The sequence below is a fragment of the Triturus cristatus genome, chromosome 7, assembly GCF_964204655.1.
Source record: "Triturus cristatus chromosome 7, aTriCri1.1, whole genome shotgun sequence".
In the NCBI taxonomy this organism is placed as follows: Eukaryota; Metazoa; Chordata; class Amphibia; order Caudata; family Salamandridae; genus Triturus; species Triturus cristatus.
In genome coordinates, this window is record NC_140590.1 from 1,452,744,782 (window position 1) to 1,452,764,289 (window position 19,508).

The 19,508-nt window shown below is 43.7% G+C and overlaps 1 protein-coding gene across 2 annotated transcripts in view; it reads left to right on the forward strand.

The window, feature by feature from the left end:
- RPRD1B (regulation of nuclear pre-mRNA domain containing 1B) overlaps nucleotides 1-19,508 on the forward strand; it is a 218,564-nt gene that overhangs the window by 1,443 nt on the left and 197,613 nt on the right. The window lies entirely within an intron of this gene.

Here is a 19,508-nt window from a genome sequence, read left to right on the forward strand (position 1 = left end):
ACCCTTCCAAGTCCTGAAGTACGATCTTTCAGGAAGTTCCCTTTCAAAGAAATCTTCTCTGGAAATGCACATTGGTCTGGAATTTAGAAATGGTTTAAACATATCAATCAATCAAGGAATTGTAAAGCGCGCTGCTCACTCGGGAGGGTCTCAAGGCGCCGGGGGAGCAGCTCCGTTCAAAGAGTCAGGTCTAGAGTGTCTTCCTGAAGATGTTTAGAGAGGGGCCGCGTCTCGTGTCGATCGGGAGCTTGTTCCAGGTCTTAGCCACAATGTAGGAGAAGGCCCTTCTGCCTGTTCTGCAGATGTGTGGGGTTTTGGCAAGGTCGGCGGATCGGAGGTTTCTCTTGGGTGCGTGGAAGGAGATTCTCGTTGAGGTATTGGGGTCTGGTGGTGTTGAGTCATTTGAAGACGTGGTTGAGTATGTTAAAGGTTACTCTCTTCTCGACGGGGAGCCAGTGGAGGTCTCGCAGGTGTTGGGTGATGTGTTCTTGTCGAGGGGTCCTGCGGACGAGTCTGGCTGCTGTGTTCTGTATGGTCTGAAGTTTGCGGAGGAGAGACTTGTTGATTCTGGCATAGAGGGCGTTTCCGTAGTTCAGTCTGCTTGTCATGAGTGCGTGGGTGATGGTTTTTCTTGATTCAGTGGGATCCATTTGAAGGTCTTGCAGAGGGTGTGGAAGCAGGTGACTGCGTTGACCTGTTTGGTCATGGAGAGGGAGGAGTCGAGTACAAGGCCGAGGTTCCGGGCATGGTCGGTGGGGGTGGGCCGGTTGCAGAGGGCGGTGGGCCACCAGGTGGTGTCCCATGCTGTGCGGAAGGGTCTGAGGACCTCCAGTCTTTTCCGAGTTGAGCTTCAAGCAGCTGCTGCTCATCCAGGTTGCAACTTCCTTCAATCCTTCCTGAAAGCTAAGCCTGGTGGTTACGGGGTCGTTGGTGAGGGAGAGGATGAGCTGGGTGTCATTGGCGTAGGAGACTATGTTGAGTCCGTGTTGTCTGACGATGGTGGCGAGGGAGGCCCGGTAGATGTTGAAGAGCGTGGGGCTGAGTGACAATCCTGGGGCACTCCGCAGTTGATCTCTGTGGGTGGGTTCGAAGAGGAAGAGTGGCAGTATGATTCTTTGGGTCCTACCAGTGATGAAGGAGCGGTGGCATTCGATGGCGTTTGTCCCGTATGCCTGCGTCGTGGTGTCTTGTGGCGAGTGTGTGGTGGGAGACGGTGTTGAAGGCTTCGTAGAGGTCGAGTAGGATCAAGGCAGTGGTGTGGCCTTGGTCGAGGAGGGTGTGGATGTCGTCGGTGGCGGTGAGTAGGGCGGTCTCGGTGCTGTGGTTGCTTCGTAATCTGGATTGGGAGGGGTCGAGGATGGAGTTCTCTTCAATGGATGTCGTAAGTTGGGCGTTGACGGTCTTCTCTGTGATTTTGGCTGTGAAGGGAAGGAGAGAGATGGGTCGGTCGTTCTTGAGGCTCAAAGGGTCTACTGAGGGCTTCTTGAGCAGGGGCTTGACTTCTGCATGTATCCAGTCGGCGGGCAAGGTGCTGGTTTCGAAGGTGGTGTTGATGGTGCATTGTAGTTCCGGTGTGATAGCGGCGTCTCTGTGAAAGATGTGCGGAGGGCAGGGGTCTGTGGGTGCTCCCGAGTGGAAGTCTTTGGTGGTGGCTGGGAACCAGGTGGAGATGTTGGGTTGGCTGGTGGTGTTGGAGGGGGGAGTGGTTTCGGAGTCCAGGGTCCAAAGATCCTCTTTGCAGATGTAAAGTGTCTTTGTTCCATTGGATTAATTTCATGAAACCAATGATCAACTGTATTTTCCTGCATCTCCGATCTGAATTGTAGATCATTTCATTGTATGTTCTCTTTTCATGTCAACTTTGTGGAAGCTTCGTGTTCAGTGCTTTGTCACTGTTGTTGGGTCTAGTTCACACTATACAAAACCCAGAAGAGAGGTTGGGTTTTTGTTTTAGTCAAGGAAATGTATACTTTCCCAGCATTCCAAGGCAAATTAAATACAACTTTAAAAGCAGCACATGAACTTGTCGATTTCCTTACCAGGCCTGTGAAATATGAGACCCATCTTTAAAGGATGTTCATTATAACAACAAGTTCTATTAAAATACAAATCACCAGGCTCATTGATTTCAGTAAATTAAAGGTCCTTCATATGAAATCCATACATATATTATTTTATTATGATTCTGTATGATAATACAATAATATTACTGTAAAATTAGTTTCTATTTCTTATTAACCCTTTAGCGAGCATTGAATGCTCATATAACCTTACAATTTTTTCAAATAAAGACGTGCAGCTTAATAGATATTCTGTGATATAAAGCAGTTATGGTTTACAAACCCTCTATATATGTTCATGATACTTCACACTGCCTCTACCCTTAGTGGCTTTTAATTCGTAAAGATATTGTGACAATTCAAGAAAGCAACTTCGCAAAAAGAGACATGGGGTCGCAGTTTTGCCAAAACAGGTTGCCTTAATCCAGAGTAGATCCCCATCCATCCTTCAGCCGCCCTGCTGCACAACTGCTCTTGTTATTTTAAATACAAACACCTTCCATCACCTTGATTGATCATATACCAGGTGACATCATAGTATCCCAAGACTCCACCATGTTAATATCCCAAGACTCCACCACGATAATGCTAAGCTATCACACACCTCCCTTTCTCAACAACCATTCACCCAAATGAAATGAGAACATCTTAACACTATAATATGCAAGACTGCACATAGTGTTGATACTGTATGTACAAGCATGTACTTCATAAAGGTGGTGACTACGCAGAGCACATACCTGAACAAAGGAAAACATTGACATAAAGAGACAACCTATTAGGAAAGAACAGAGCTGAATAAAGACAAGTACATTATCCAGGAAAACAAACTTCTAAAATGTAGTCCTTCCATTACTTAAGTCTCCCCACAACTCTTCCAGATCTTCTTGTTCCCGTCTCATTGTTATCCTTGCACTGTCCTTTGTACTGGACAACTCTATTCAAATTCCATATGCGGTGATCCTGGGTCTTCACGGCATTAGTAATTGTTTTAATAACCTGAATGGGCTTTGTAAACCTACCACCACCTCCAGTCCCAGGACATTTAACCACAACAAAGTCACCCACATGCACCTCCAATTTCTTCACTGAGTTACTAGTGTAAAATCCATCTTTTCTGAGTTGTATCCTTTCCTCTTCTCTCTGACCCCAAGGCAATCCACCCATATCTTTGCCCAACTCAGCCTCATAGTTGACCCAGGCAGGCTCTACAAAGGTGTTAGGAAGCCTACCACGAAACCATTCAAAAGGAGTTTTCCCTGCGGTGCAGTGCAGAGTAACCCTATACATTTCTATCCATCTCTTCACCTCGTCCTTGAGAATTGGATTTGGCCATAGCATTTGTTTATTTGAGCACTCTATTCAGTCTCTCCACCGTCCCATGCGTTTTCAGGTGAAACAGATGCGATCAACCTAATCTCCCCATGCCCAAAAAAATAAATGTGTCCGTCTGTAATGCAACTGGTGCTCATGTAACCGCTCTGATACCTTCGGGTCGAGTTCGCGCTATATAACCCCCTCCCCCCCCCCCCCCCGACACACACACACACAAAAGCGTGACCCCTACAAAAATATTCTCTGTTTCATCACTTCCCAGAAGACTGCTTAAGTCTCCCTTTCAATCACTGATTTCATTCCACGTGAAATAAATATGATGGTGGCCATGACTCCCTTCTTACTGCAGGACTGTTCCAAGCCCTTTTCATTGGCATCTGTCGCTATGACAGATCTCTTTTTAGGGTTCAAGCCTAAAAACTCGTCACAGATTTCATCCCGGTTTAACTGAACACCCTTTCTCAGGCTATGCCTCAAATTGACACTCATGTCAGCAAAATTCCTGATAAACTTCCCATCAAACTCAACCATGCCTAGGAATTTCATTAATTCATCACCTGGCTTCATGGGCTCGCATATGGGGGAGCCCATATGCGAAATACTGTCAACCAGCTCCACTTTCTGAAACACTCCCTCTGCAGAGATGGTATGGCCTTAATAATTAATGGTTTGTGTACCAAACCTACAATTTTCTGGTTTAACCATAAGATTAGCAGCCACCTGTCTTCTCAAAACTTCCCTTTAGATAGGGATCATGTACCTTAATGTCCTTACCAAAGATCAAGATATTGTCTAGGTAGACGCAGACCTCGTTAACCCTCTTGATGGCCCCCTCCGTCACACGATGAAAGACAGGTTGACGAGACCAAGCCCAGGGGAAGTCTGACAACCTGAATGTGCTAAGGAGTGTCACAAAAGCCGTTACAGGCCTCGAAAAACCATAAAAATGTTACTAGACCTGCAGGTCTAGTGACTTTAATGATCTACTCGACATAATTAAAATACTTTTGACCCATAAACTGGTTTCAAATTATGTGATCCTGGGAAAGTACTTTAATTCACTGAGATGCAATGTTCTTCTTTATCACATATGAGAGCACCTTCAAATACGCGAGTTCAACATGTCTGCTGTACAGAAAACTCTTCTGTTTGATTTTATTAGACTAAACTTTTGCTTCATATATAATACAAATCTAGCCACATATAGGATACATATGACCGCTGACTTGCCTCAGTTCATTAACCACATTGTCATCACTGCGGGGTAGGAATGTTTCTCCAATCTTGTTTAAAAACTGTCACTTTTAATAAATGCATAACTAAAGCATTAAGTAGCAGCACACTATAATTTGCATTTATATTGAAATGGTCACAGAATTTCCTATAAAACTATATAGTGGACAATGTCTGGAAATCGAGTTTCTGCAAATATTTCTTATTTGCATATCACCAAGTAAAGTGTTCGATTTGTTTTGCTCCTATGCAAATCTTTGTGTGCATCACACTTCTGAATTACAAATAAAAAGTTCCTTCATAATTCCTGATATATTTTTCAATACTTGTACTATTCATTTACAAGCTGTTTAAATGTTGTTAGAAAAAACCCTGACATTTTACACCCTTTTGTTTGACAATTATTGTCAGGTTACTCACTTGACAAAAAGCACCAACTATAATAAGAGGGAAAAATTAAACACCGTTTTTCAGGAACAGATGAGCAACAATTAGTAAATAGACAAACTGACATTTGACCTCTGTCCTTGAACAGACAGCAAATGTGTCAAGACAAAAACAAGATTTAAAGTTTTTATTTTTTTATTTATCATTCACTTTTTGAATGACCAGAAAACCTGTTCCTTTCAGCTTAAGTTAACTCGCCAGCACGGACGAGTAAATGCTGAAAATAGCTCTACCTGATAAAATCTCACTTGCAATTGCGAGTGGATTTTTCAAGGCCTGGGTTACATATGTGGAGGATTCTTTCAGCATAATCTGGTGGTAGGCTGAGTCGAGGTCTATGTTACTAAACACTGTGGCCCCACCCAGCAACACCACAAGCTCTGTGATGTTAGGCATGGGATACCGGTCAGTGATCACACGTTCGTTGAGATGTCTCAAATCAAGACATAAGCGCAGACTTCCGTTTACTGTCTTGGCAGCCACCATTGGCACCAGCCACTTAGTGCCTTCAACTTCCTTTATGATACCACTCTCTCTGTAAGTTTTCGGATTTCTTCATACATTCATGCACAGCAATGGGTACACTCCTTACTTTACAACAAACCGGTTGTGCATTTGACACTAAACAGATTTTATGTTCATAACAGACTAAACAACCCAGCTCTGTTTTTTAATATCTCTGGGAACTCGCTCTTAAGTCGTTCCACCAAGCTATCACCACCCACAGAATCAACAGAACATAGAAAGCTCCTTTTCCTTCAAGCCAATAAGAGTGACACTGCTAGGGTCCAACAGAACGCCCAACTCGCATTGATGTGACCAACTAATAAAAATCACCCTTCTTAGATACATATATCTTCCCAGATGTCAACTGTTGCTTGTATTCAATTACCCCAAAGAACTAGCCATGTCGTTTTTATAGGTTCCCCTCCATATGCACACAGCCTGATATCCGGTTTATCTTTGCCCCTGAATCGAAAAGAAAATTAGTTGATTCCCCATCCAGAGAGAGTGTCAACGGGAGTTGATCTAACTATCCCCTCCTCATTTACTTGAAGCACCGTCTGACCACAGACAAAATCAGTCACCGTCATCTTGATCACTATCCACACTAACTTCCTTGACCTCCAGTTTGAAAGTGTCTCTGTTTTTTGTTCTTTTTTTGCATTTCACACACGTAGTAGCCTTTAAAACTCGACGCATTTTGTCGTTCACAAGGTGACCAGTTTTGTTAGACCTGTAACACTTACGTGTCACAAATAATCTATTCTGCCCCCGTCCTCAGGTTTTTTTTTTCCCAAAACAGATTTTATTTGGCATTTCCGTAGCATTTGGGCTGAAGCCCTACATATATCTGTGAAGAAGCATACAGCAACAGGGACACCATTATGTCACATTTCATACACTGCCTGCAAACATGCAGGAACATCAACAAAAACAGTATGCAGACAATTCCAGATTTAGTTAAAAGAAAGCACGGATAAAAGTATTTGAAGACAGCAAAGTCCAATGTGGAGCAGAAGGGAACCAGAGCAGGGTGCCTACTGAGGTGTGCCATTTAATTTATTTTATTTAAGCAACTTGTAAAGCGCGCAAATACCCTTAGGTGTCTCAGCGCATTTGAGGGTCGGCTGACGGTATGGTGGGGAGCTCAATCCTGCAGTACGTTGCCCAGCGGGTCCAAATTGTACGGTTCTTCTGGGGGCATCCACGTGCCGAGAACACGGCAATTTCCGCACCCATACACCTATCTAGTTCAGTCTTCCACTTGCCCAAAGTAGGGGGGGTCCCCTTCCACAGCTGCGCTATATTACGTATGGCAATAGTGAGGGCTAAAAAAAAGGAGGTCTGCTTATATCTGTTGCCCCCAGTCCCGTCTGTGCTATGTCAAAGAAAGAATCGAGGGTCGTGTGGGAGTTCCCATGCCAACACTGTGCTGAGGCACAAGGAGACCCTGCGCCGAAAGGGCTGCAGTGCGGAGCACCCCCATAGTGTGTGAAGAAAAGTCCCGTCCTCTCGTTCGCATCTCGGGCACGTAGGGGATTGAATCGTGCCCAAAGTCTGGTGCGGGTATAGTATGCGCCGTGCACGTATTTAAATTGTATGAGTCTATACCGGGTAGATATAGCTGCCCCTCTAGGGCTGGATATGGCCTCTGCCCAGTCGTCGTCAGTGAGTTCTGGAATATCTTCTTGCCATGCGCGTCTGGTCCTATCTAGGGTGGTTTGTGTGTGCGTCGTCAGTGTTTGGTATATTTGTCTGATTTTATGCAGGCCGAGGTCACCCATTAAGAGGCGTCCCTCGAGGGGATGGAACTCTGGCAGAGACTCCAGGGCCCGGATCAGGGTGGTCAAGGCGTGGCGGAATTGAAGGTATTTATAGAACTGGCACTTATGCAGTTGAAAGTCGATCTGGAGTTACTGAAATGACTTCAATGTAGTGCTCCTCATCATATCCCCCAGGGTCGAGATTCCCACCCGAGGAAACCGGGGAGGGCGTCCACAGGGCGAAGATATGTACCATGCCACAAGGGGGTCGTGTGTGTTAGTCCCATGCCATCCGCCGGACGGTAGACCACCAAAGCTGGATCACTACTTGACCCGCAGAGGGTAACGACTCTAGGGAGTGAGAACTATAGAGGAGCTGGAGAAGAGGGGTTTTGTCCATGGTTGCATGTTCTAATACAAACGCCGGATCAGATGGGGAGTTATACCTCCATTCATTAATTATTAGGACTTGCGTGGCAACATGATATGCATATACATCTGCTGTGGCAATTCCACCACAGTACGTAGACTGAGTGCAGGTGGGGAGCGCCACTCTGATCGCACCCCAGTTCCAGGGGAATTTATTTATCATGGCATTCACCTGCGCAAACCAGGTTAGTGGAATTTTATACGGAAAATGTTGGAGTTTGTACAGAATTCGGGGCAACAAAACCATCTTAAAGATCGCAGACCTGCCGTAACGCGATAGTGGGAGGGAGGACCAAATGTCTGTTTGATTAGTAAGACTCGCTAGCAGTCAGCCGATTTTGTGCGTCCAGGAGCTTTTGAGGCAGGGTGATATAAAAATTCCCAGGTATTTGAAGCCCCCTGTTGCGTGTAACAACTGCGTTGCCCAGGTACCACGAGCCTGGTTGCCGCAGATATATACCGATTTAGCTGGGTTAGTATGGAGGCCAGTAGTGTCCCCAAACACCCTCAGGATTTGCAGGATGTGCGGTCCTGAAAATCACAGGTCCGTCATGAAGAAGAGGACGTCGTCCGCATAGAGAGCTATGTGGTCCGAATCTGTTAGGGACCATTCAAACCCTCGGAGTACCGGGCCTCTACGAACCCAGGCAGCCAAGGGTTCCACTGCTAATGCCCCATCCTCAGGTTTCACCATGTTTTTCTTAACCATCTCCTTCACCACACTTGTACTCCTGATCTTTCTCCTTTGTAATAATCCGTACACATTCCATTGAATGCTCCACATGTTTTACAATCACTAACACTTCATCCAAGGTGGATTCATCCTTTAACCATAGTTCATCCCTCACCTTTTCAATCACACAACCCACCATAAACTGGTCCTGAATGCGCTCCTCGGTCATGCCACCAAATTTGCAAGAAGCAGCAAGCTTTCGTAATTCAGTGAAGTAACACTCATCAGATTCACCCTCACTGTGGAGCCTCCTTGTGTAATGATAGCATACCATAATTGTGCTGACTTTGGGTAGAAAGTGATTATCAAGTTTCTTGATACACCACTCGTATTCGTTCAAATCCTCTGTAAGCTTGTGAGAGTTGAGGAAGGTGGTCAAAGATCTCCTCACCTTCCGGGCCCAAACAGTGGAGAAGTGACACCTTTCTTTCGGCACTCGAGATGCACCACACACCTTTGCATAACTCTAGATCAACTTTTTCCACTTTTGTCACTTCAGAAGTGAAGTACCCTGGCTGATGAAAAAGAAAGGAGGTGCGGGAATATTCAGCATTTTCTCCTCCTTCCTACACATGACTGTTTGTTACTGGAACTAACCAAGCAATTTAGACTAGTGTAACTTCCCAGGCGTAATGGTAAGAATATGAGTCAATATTGTTCATGTTTTTTGGACTACAAAAAAAAGCATATCACAGCAGCCTGATTAGTAGCATTGCATGAGCATGAATGACTCTGAGCAAGAAACAGTACACTTAAAGACCATGCAAAGTTGTCTTGATAGGTTAAGTGTGCAAGATGTGTGCAAATCACTGTTGATTTGCATCAATGACGATATGCAAGAAACGCAGGCAAAGAATAAAGAACATGCTAATTACTGGGATCTGATCATCAAGTGTGCAAATCTCAGTTAGCTATTGCAGAACACTGCTGGAACCAGACTCAAAGCGTGCAAGATATGCACAGAAGGTGTGTTCTGCTTAAAATGATGACAGCAATTTGCTCATCAAGTGTTCAAATCACTTTTGGCTGTGGCTCTAAAGCAGTAAGTAAAGTATTTATTTAATTCATGAAAAAAATCTAATCTTGCAATAAGAACGTAAACTCATGTATGCATCTTGGATGACTTGCAGTATGCTGTAAAACACAAATATATAGATTGTTAAAATCAGTTGCTAACGGTGCCCAATAAAATAGAAAAAAGTGCATTATGATTATTATGGTAAAAGCATTTCCAAATTTGACATTAGCTCATAATTTAAGCTGGCATATATAACTTCCACAGCTAAAATATAGAGAAAGTACATTCGATATTAGGAGTACAAGCTCGAATATGGAAAAAATGCATTACGATTATTATGTTAAAAACATGGCCCCCATGGATCCTCTTGATATAAGCTGGCATATATGGTTTCTGCAAATTAAAATGAAAAAATGCAATAGATGTTCTAGTAAGCCAAACTTTAACACGCTCCTCTGAAATTTAAACTAACATTAATGACTTCTGCAACTCTAGTCTTAAAGTACATGTGCAAAATTATCCAAGTAATTTCAGGCTCATGCTAAAGAGCTATACAGCCAAAGACTGTAAAGGAAAAGTTAATGTGCGAGAATAATCTATTAAAAAAAGGTTGTTAGCCCAAAGTGCAACAACATTAGTGTAGTATGCCACCCTGAAAGGAGATAAACAAAAATAGACAAATAGGATTTAGCCCTGCGTTTGTCCTGGACAGGTGAGTTGATCATTAGCGCACCCAATACATTTTAACATGACCTGCTTGTAAGATCTTATGTGCAGAGTGTTAAACAATGACTTTAGCAGGTGAATCCTCTCTTCTTTAAATACCGGACAAGTGCATAGAATGCACTCGGGTGAGCCTTGATGGTAGTCCCAAAAAGAACAAGATTTCAGGTCATTCCCATAGCGGTGCACAGTCTTTTGAAGGCAAACCACCAAATCTACAAAAAAGCCTTCTTTTTAAAAACAGTGAAAATAATTGGCTAAGATACCGCTGAGGATGAAGTAATTTATACAAGTTTATCACTAACCAAGCGTGAAAGTGGAAACCAAAAACAGATTTATCCTTAAGGTACAAAGCTGTTTTGCCATAGAGTTAGCTACTTTTTCAAAAAGATTATAACTCAACAGAGCCTGCCAGTGGTCCAGGAGTTGTTGTTGATTTTATTAAATCCATAAGAAAGCGCATCCATTGATTGACCTTTGCCTGGGAACAAGTTGAAATTTCCTTACAGTTATGATAGCTTAATGAATTGTGATCTGAGGCTTTTATTTTGTGCATTAGTTTGACAAAGGCCAGTGTCTTTACCATAAGTAATTTATGAAGACCAAACTCCAGCCTTATCTGGCTCTGAGCCGAGTGTGAAGGAAGATTTTCTTATAAGTGTTTGCTATTAGAGTGTTCAGTAGGGAGGATTTATGATTGTTAAATGATCCTTGGCTGTAAAGCATGATGCCCTGATATTTGTGTATAGCAAACCTTGAAAACGTGGATAAATGACAAGCTGTTGAGCATGATCATATCCAAAGGGAGAACCCAGGGAGCACCAGGACCCAATAGATAGTCTGCTGTTTTGTTCTAGTCTAATTTGTCTTTTTGGGTTAAGTGGTTCAATTTGTTATTTAATTAATGTTTTGACTTCCAAATGATTCCTGAATCATGGCGTTGGTCAATCCTGCAGCCGATGTTTAAAAAAAAGCGATCCATCTAATCTGCTCTAACTTACCAAACTTTTTGAGCCCATTGCACATTTTGAGTTGTTCAGCTCCTTTACTCAAATACATGGTTCTGCATTAAGATCGTCAATTGTGGGGCTATTTAGAAGAAAATGCCAACCTTTAATGGGCTAAACAAGGTTGTGTCTTAGTCCCCATTATTTTCAACCTGTTAATTTCGGACTTGCCAAATGTCTTTGATCCCACAACTGTTCGCCCCCAAAATAGGCCAACTACATCTTGCCATCATGCAGTGTGTGGATGCCAAGTTGATGAGCAAGACCCCTAAAGGCCTGTAACGCCGATTGGATAGTCCAGGATCTTATTGGAAAGTAAATGACTTGGTAATAAACCTAGACAAAACCAAAATTATGAAAGTAGGCCCGCTGAGACAAAGGAAAAAAGTTTGCATTTGGGTCCTAAATTCTCAGAAAGTTGAACTTTGCTCCATAGCAACTAATCACTGCTCCTGATTTATTTTTCCATCCTGTCATGGAGTTAAATATTTTACATATAATTTTTTTTTAACGTCTTAATATTAAACCGTTACTCTGCATACATATACAGATTCACAAATGAAACTGTCGACAATAGGTACAAATAATGTCAATACACCATCTTTACAGTGTCTGGTGGCTTCAAATAAATGATCAATGCATCTTTCAATGAGAACGTATACCCCTTAGTGATGTTCATGAATCCAATTAGGTCTCAACATAGACTCATCTGCAATCTTCCTAGAATGTACATTCAATAACCCCTGTATGTCTCCCACAGACTCCAAACCTTTCCCCACTTCTGTGGGCATCCCAACTCTGAAGCACTACTTTCTCTGCTTTATAATACCAATCAAGATCAATTTTCCAATCTGCTGCCTTCTGGGGATCTTTGTGCCCCAGGCCCTTGCTATGTTCCTTTTTGCCAACATGGTCGCCAACATCAGCCTTATTTTGTGATATTTTGACCATGCATGTCTCTGTTGAGTGCTGGGAACAACCGTATGGGATCCATCTGAACGTCTTCCGAAGCATGCAGAGGGTGTTGAAGCAGGTCGAGGGTACAGCGTTGATCTGGTGGTTCATTGCGAGCGATGAGTCTAGTATGATGCCGAGGTTTCATGTGAGGTCCGTCAGGGCGCGGGGATTTCCGAGGGCGGGGGGCCACTAGGAGTAGTCCCATGCGGTGGAGGGTGGAGCCAAGGATGAAGACTTAGTTTTTTCAGAGTTGAGTTTCAGGCAGCTGTTTTTCATCCAGGTGGCGACGGCTTTCATCTCTTCTTGGAAGTTGTTTGGTGATGTTGGGTTTGTTGGTGAGGGAGAGGATCAGCTGGGTGTTTTCAGCGTCGGAGACTATATTGAGCCTGTGGTTCCTGACTATTGTTGTAGGGGGGGGCATGTAAACATTGAAGAGGGTGGGACTGTGGGAGGATCCCTGAGGCACTCCACAGTTGGTCTTAGTTGTTCCAAGAGGTAGGGAGGGAGTCTGACCCGCTGAGTTCTGCTGGTGAGAAACTAGCGTATCCATTTGAGGGTCTTGCAGCGGATGCTGGCGTTATGGAGTCTGGTGGCTAGGGTGTGGTGAAAGACTGTGTAGAAGGCAGTCGATTGGTCCAGGAGGTTGAGGGCTGCAGTTTTGTTCTACTCAAGAAAAGGAGTGGATGTTGTCGATGGCGGTAAGTAGGGCGTCCTCGGTGCTGTGGTTGCGGAATCTGAATTGGGAGATGTCCAGGACGTTGTTGGCTTCGTTGAGGTTCGCTAGCTGGGTGTTGATGGCCTTTTCGATGACCTTGGCTGCAAATGAAAGCAGGGAGATGAGCCTTAAGTTCTTGAGGTTCGGCGTGTCTGTGTAGGGTTTCTTCAGTAGGGGGTTAACTTAATGTGTTTCGAGTCTGGGACGATGGCGGTCTCGAAGGAGCAGCTGATCATCCGACGTAGTTTGGGTGCGATGGCAGAGGCTCCTCTGAAAGATGTGGTGTGGGCAGAGGTCTGAGGGTGCTTCGGAGTGGTTGCTTTTCATGGTCTTAAAGGTGTCTTCTGTCGTGAGCGGGGTCCATTTCAGCAGGGTCTGTTGGGTGCCATCGCATGGAGGGGGAGATGGAGCGGTGAGGAGGTCTTGGTTGTCCAAGTTGTTGTAGATCATCTTAATCTAATGGGGGAAGAAGGTGCTGAGTCTGTTGCAGAGGTCTTGGGAGTTTGGGATGTCTGTGGTTTTGCTGCAGGGTTTGGTGATATCTTGATGATGGAGAAGAGTTCTTTGGCGATGTGAGCGTTGGTGAGGATTCTGTCTTGAAGGTTCTCCATGAAGGTCGTTTTGTCGTCTGGGACGGTGGTCATACGGAGGATGCTTTTGTAAACAATGACTATGCCTCCTGGGCGGATGAGGTGGTCCTTGCGCAATATATTGTATCCGTCGGGTATGGCAGTGACTGTCCGGTGCAGAGTTAACGTTTTTTCAGGTTTCTGTGTGGGAGGCAACGTAGGGCGAGTAGGTGTTGAGTAGGTCCCTGATTTCTATGGCATGCTTGTGTAGGGAACGCACGTTGAGGAGGATGCACTTGAGTGGTTTGTGAGCGGTGATGTCTGGGAGGCTGGGAGATGCTGCTGGGTTATGTAGGTGGTTGAAGATGCAGCGGCAGTGTAGACAAGAGAGGGAGCCTTGGGTGGTGTTCGGCGTCGAGCTGGCAGTTGTTGTTGCGTCCGGGGTTGATATCGCAGAGGGTGCTGGAGTTGTAGCGTAGACTTGTCAGAGGACCAGAGTCCCTGGCGCTGGTCGAGGTCTGGTCGCGGATGGGCACAGACGGGCTTGCCATTGGTGCGCCAGTGGCCGCCATTAATTAAGGATCAGGGGAAGGGCAGGTCAACTGGGAGGCGGGAAGGACACACTGGAGAGGGGAGAGGTAGCGGGGGGAAAACGCAGTAAAAAATGAAGGAAAGGTGAAAGAAGTAAGAGGGCATAGAGGGAAGAGGCAGAGGAGCAGAGTGCTCTCCCACTGGACCACCAGTGATGAGGCGCAGGCAGGAGCCTGCGGGTGGAGGAGGTCATGGAACAACATGCAATAGTGAGCTCAGGGGACAGCACTCGGTGGTGGTGCTGCGTGGGGGGAGAGCACTCACAATAACCAGGTCCGTGGTCTTGCTGCAATCCCAAATCTGTCTCCCACGCTTCTCTCAAGGCCCAAAGGGAGTCCTGTAAGTTGTTCATGATTTTCCGATAAGTTAAGGAGGTAAATTTATCAATCATCAGATCAAGCAGTAGCCGATCCACCAGGGGTGTATATTCCGGCAATTGTACCCCCTTCAGCACATGTTTGCACTATGCATGTCCCAGCTGCAAATATCGAAATCTTTCTATGTCAGTCATCTGATATTCTACCCTCAGTTTGTCAAAGGAAATTATAGCCTGGCCCCTCCAGACATCCCCAAGGTGGTCGATACCCAGGAGTCCCCATTTGTGGAATTCCCACAAGTTCCCCACTTCTTCCAACAAGTCACTATCCTATAGCCTGTGTGTGTGAGTGTGTGTGATCAATCGCGTGATCGCCCTTCCTACGGTAGAGCACCGCATGGTGGCCTCGGTTTCCCATCGCCAGACAATATTCTCCAGAGACTGGTTCTTCCCCGTCTGTAAACACCTAGTCATTGATTGTTATCAGCTGGGCAATCCAATAATATTTCTTTATATCTGGATTGCCAGGTCCCCCTCAAACACTCCTACCTTGAGTTTGCCTACCACTGCTCCCCTAGGAGTTTTCGCAGCTCACCTTCCACCTTTTGGAAGAAGTCTAGTGGTATTTTGTAGGGGGTGCTCTGTAGAATGTAAAGCAGGCATGGCAGAGCCATCATCTTGAACAAGACCGCCCTTCCCATCAAAGACACTTGTACCTATCTCCAATGAGCCACATCCCTCCGTAATCTATCTAGCTGCTGGAGTAAGTTATTTTCCATAAAATCGTCAACTTTCCTTGATATTTGTATGCCGAGGTATGGAGTTTACAACCCTATCCAGAGAGACCATTTTGAAGTCCAAGTTGACAGATCATCAACCCTTTCGGAAATGATTTGCCACCCAGGCCCCGAAAAATCATAAACATTTTAATAGACCTGGAGGTCTAGTGACTTTAATAATGTACTCAACCTAATTGTAATGCTCTTGACCCACAAACTGGTTTCAAATTATGTGATCCTGGGCAAATATTTTAATTCAGTAACCTGGCATTTTTTTCATTATCACATATGAACACCTTCAAATATGAGAGTTCATCACGCGTGCTGTACAAAAAACTATTTTGTTTGATTTAATAGACTAAACGTTTGCTCCATATATAATACAATTCTAACCACATATAGGATACACGTGAACTCCGACTTGCCTCCTAGTTCTTTAACAGCATTGTCATCTGTTCGGGGGCAGGTGGTTTCTCAAATCCTAACTAAAGCATGATGTGGCAGCACAGTGGCAGCACAGTGTCATTTGCAATCAGCAGATTTTACATTGAAATGACCACAAAATTGACATCTTACAGCCTTTTGTTTCACGAGTGCAAGACAGCTCACTTGACAAAAACCTTTAACTGTAGTAAAAGAAAGAAAAAGAAACTCAATTTTCCAAGCAGCAATTACTAAAAAGACTGCCATTTGACCTCTTTCCTTGAACAGACAGAGTGTGTCAAGATAAAAACAATATTTAAAGGCATCTTTATTGCTCATTTACTTTCTGAATGACCAGCACACCTGTTCTTTTCCAGATTATGTTCCCTCACCGTAACGGGCCAGTAGGTGCTAAAAATAGCTCAACCTGATAAACTCTGACTCACCATTGCGAGTGGTCAAGTAGATTTTCGAGGCCTGTAGACTAAACTTTTGCTCCACTCCATATATATATAATGAAAATCTACCCACATATAGGATACACATATTCACTGATTTACTTCTTAGGTCGTTATCAGCATTGTCATCAAGATGGGGGCAGGAATGTTTCTCAAATCATGTTTTGAAAATATCACTTTCAATAAAGATATACCTAAAGCATTAAGTGGCAGCACACTCATTTGCTATCAGCAGGTTTTCCATTGAAATGGGCACAACATTTCCCACTGACATGCTACTTGCTGATAAAACTGTATAATGTACAAACAATGTTTAGAAATAGTTCCCTCAATTTTCATCTGCACAAGTGGAGAGGTGTGGTGCAGCGGCCAGGGCATCTGACTTCGGAGCACAGGGTTCACATTCGATCCCCAGCTCCGGCGGCAGCTCAGCTCAGCACCATGTGACTCTGGGCAATAGCTCACTTAATTTCCATGACGGCCCCCAGTGCCTTGAGACCCGTATGGGTGAGTAGTTCGCGCTTTAAAAATATGGATTTACATCTATTTATTTTATTTTCACATCACCAAGTAAACTTTTCCGATTTTGTTTTGCTCCTATTTAAATCTTTGTTTGCATGAAACTTCTGAATTACAAAAAAATGTGCTTTCGTAATTCATGATATTTCATTTACAAGATTTTTAAATGTTGTGTTAGAAAAAAAATGAGATCTTACACAATGATAGATCATTTGACAAACCTCTTACTGTACTAAGAGAAAGAAAAGTAAACACCATTTTCCAGGATAAGACAGGCACTAACATTTGACCTCTGTCCTTGAACAAACAGTAAATGTGTAAAGATAAGAACAGGATTTAAAGGTGTCTTTATTGGTCTTTCATTTTCTGAATGAACAGAACACCTTTTCCTTTCCAGTTTAAGTTCGCTTACCAGAAGGGAGAAGTAGGTCCTATAAATTGCTCGACCTGATAATATCTGACTTTCCATAGCTAGTGGGCGAGTAGCTTGTTCGAGGCCTGCTGACTCTGTTGAAAGAAAAGATTCATAGAAGATGACTGCTGTAGGATTCTTTCTCTTGGAATCATCTGGTGTCTGCACAGATAGCTCCTTATTTGAAAAAAAGCTGCACTGCCAGTGCAATGTCTTTCTTCATTATCTCAAATGTTTTAGTTTGAGTGCCTTTTAAGATCTTTCAACTGCCTTATCTGTTTCTCCTGCAAGGAAGAGCAAGTGGAATCAGCAGAAATTACAGGCATATCCATGTTTCCACAGGTTATAGTAGGTCCATGCATGTAAGATAATTCATGAAACTTATGACTAGCTGCCCAAACAAGAAGAAATAAAGTCAGAAATTGAAATGTAACTTCTTAAAAGAACTGCAGATTAACAAATCTGTACAGTATATATTTTCTATCCGGAGAGCAGAATATACTAAAACAAGTTGGCAGGAGTGCATTAGTTTGTGTCAGAAAATACAGATGTCTTCGCCTAGTTGTATAAACGCCAGTCTGGAAAGGACCATCTTCCTCCTTCTGGTATTTATTTAAAATACTTATGTGATCTTCTTGCTCTCCTTTTTTAAGCCCCTATTTATAAAGGAGAAGGGAGCAAACTAAATGTAATAGCTTTAGCAGAATTGAGATTTTACCATCATTTATACGCCCTGCTGGTGGTCCATTTCGTTAATAAAGTCACATATTCTTCAGGTAACATCTCATATTTAGTTTTAAATGTTTTGTCACACCTATTAGTCTGTCATCCCTATGCATCTAGCATGCAATACTCTTCCTGGGTCTGTTAATGATTTCCACGTATTAGCAATATCTGAATTAAAAAAAAAATCTGTTTGTTTATACCCAGACACTGCTCTGCATTTGGACGCTGGATATCTGTGTACTGGATTGTTATTTCCGGTTTCAAACTACATATTGTAATGCCATCTGCATAAGCTGTTATATTGTCCAGACTTTCTGTGCACCTAACGGGGGAGTTGAGTTTGCTAGCTCCTTAATAAAGGGCTCCATGTGTAGAACATATAGTGTCAGTGACATTGGGCACCCATGTCGTTAACCTTGCTGTATCTTAATAAATAAATATAGAAAAGATTGAACTGGTTCCTTCTCTCCTTGTGTTCTATAGCTGTCCTGTTCCTCCATTATGCTTTAGCGTGTTTTGAAAAAAAGGTGTTATTTATTCATCCAGAATTTTATACAGCTATACTGGAAGTAAGGCATCCTGTTGCTTTATGGGGGCGGGGCCTAATTCTTGTATTGCTTCCATTAATTCTTCAATGGTGATATCCGTAGTCAGTGATACAAATTGCTTTGAGGTTAGTTTCAGTAACCTACAAGTAAGTGGCTCTGTGTAGAAGAGTGTAATAATGTGGGAAAAGCTGGCTAAACGCCTCTGTATTGTATTTGAATTGGTGCGATTCAACAAGGATAGTTGTAATCACTATTTTTTTTCTTTTCTCTGCAATTGATTAAGCCATAAAAGCACATACAAATAAAACATCAATACTATAAGACACTGGTAACATGTACTCATTGAGCATGATTTATATGGTTTCTTAAAACACACAAAATACATACGCTGCTAAAAGTCCAAGCTCAAATTGAGAAATATATTATAAATGTCTATCGGCTTGATTTCAAGAGTACAAACATTGGATGTATTGTAGTCCCCTATACCTAGCCGAATTGCAGTTGGCCATTGCACATCTGCACATTGCCCAGGACGCTGTTTTTCAGCCTACATCTCTACATATATATTACAGGAAGCGGGAAACATCAAATACAATTGAAAGTGCTATGTTGATTCTAAGAATCCTGAAAGCTATCCTAAAGTCCCAGGTCCCCATGTCGCGGCTCAGCCGCAGTATCCATTTCCTCCTGCGGGCATGATCATGTGGGCCGAAAAAGACCGCATGGTCAATGCATTCTTCCTCTGGGCAGAAGGAGCATGTTGTGTTCGGGTCGGTAGAGGGACGTTGCCATTTAGCAGTGACAGAGCGAACCGGCAAACTCCCAATACGATATTTAATATGCAGGGTTTTTGCGAGCTAGGGCTCAATGACATCGGTATACTCTTCCAGAGAGTAGATGTCTTTGACCTCTGGGGAAGCTAAGGTCAGAGGGCCCAACCTCCCAGTTGTATGTACCCCACCATCCACATGGCTCCAGTAGATCCCCTTGAGAAGAGACTTTGATATTCTACATGCAGTCTTAGGGTTTGTCCGTAGATGCTCAAGGGTCAAGCGGGATTTAATAAACCCGAACCAAGGATTCCTGGTAGCCCTAGAGAGCCTTAGGATCTTCTCCTATCCCATCCAATAGGGCACTAAATCTACAGAGTCCCAAACCCTTCTCCAATACAGCAGGGGTCTAACAGCCGCTCTATGAACAAGTGGTCTATGGCCAAGTTCTAAACTTAGGGTAATAAGTGTGG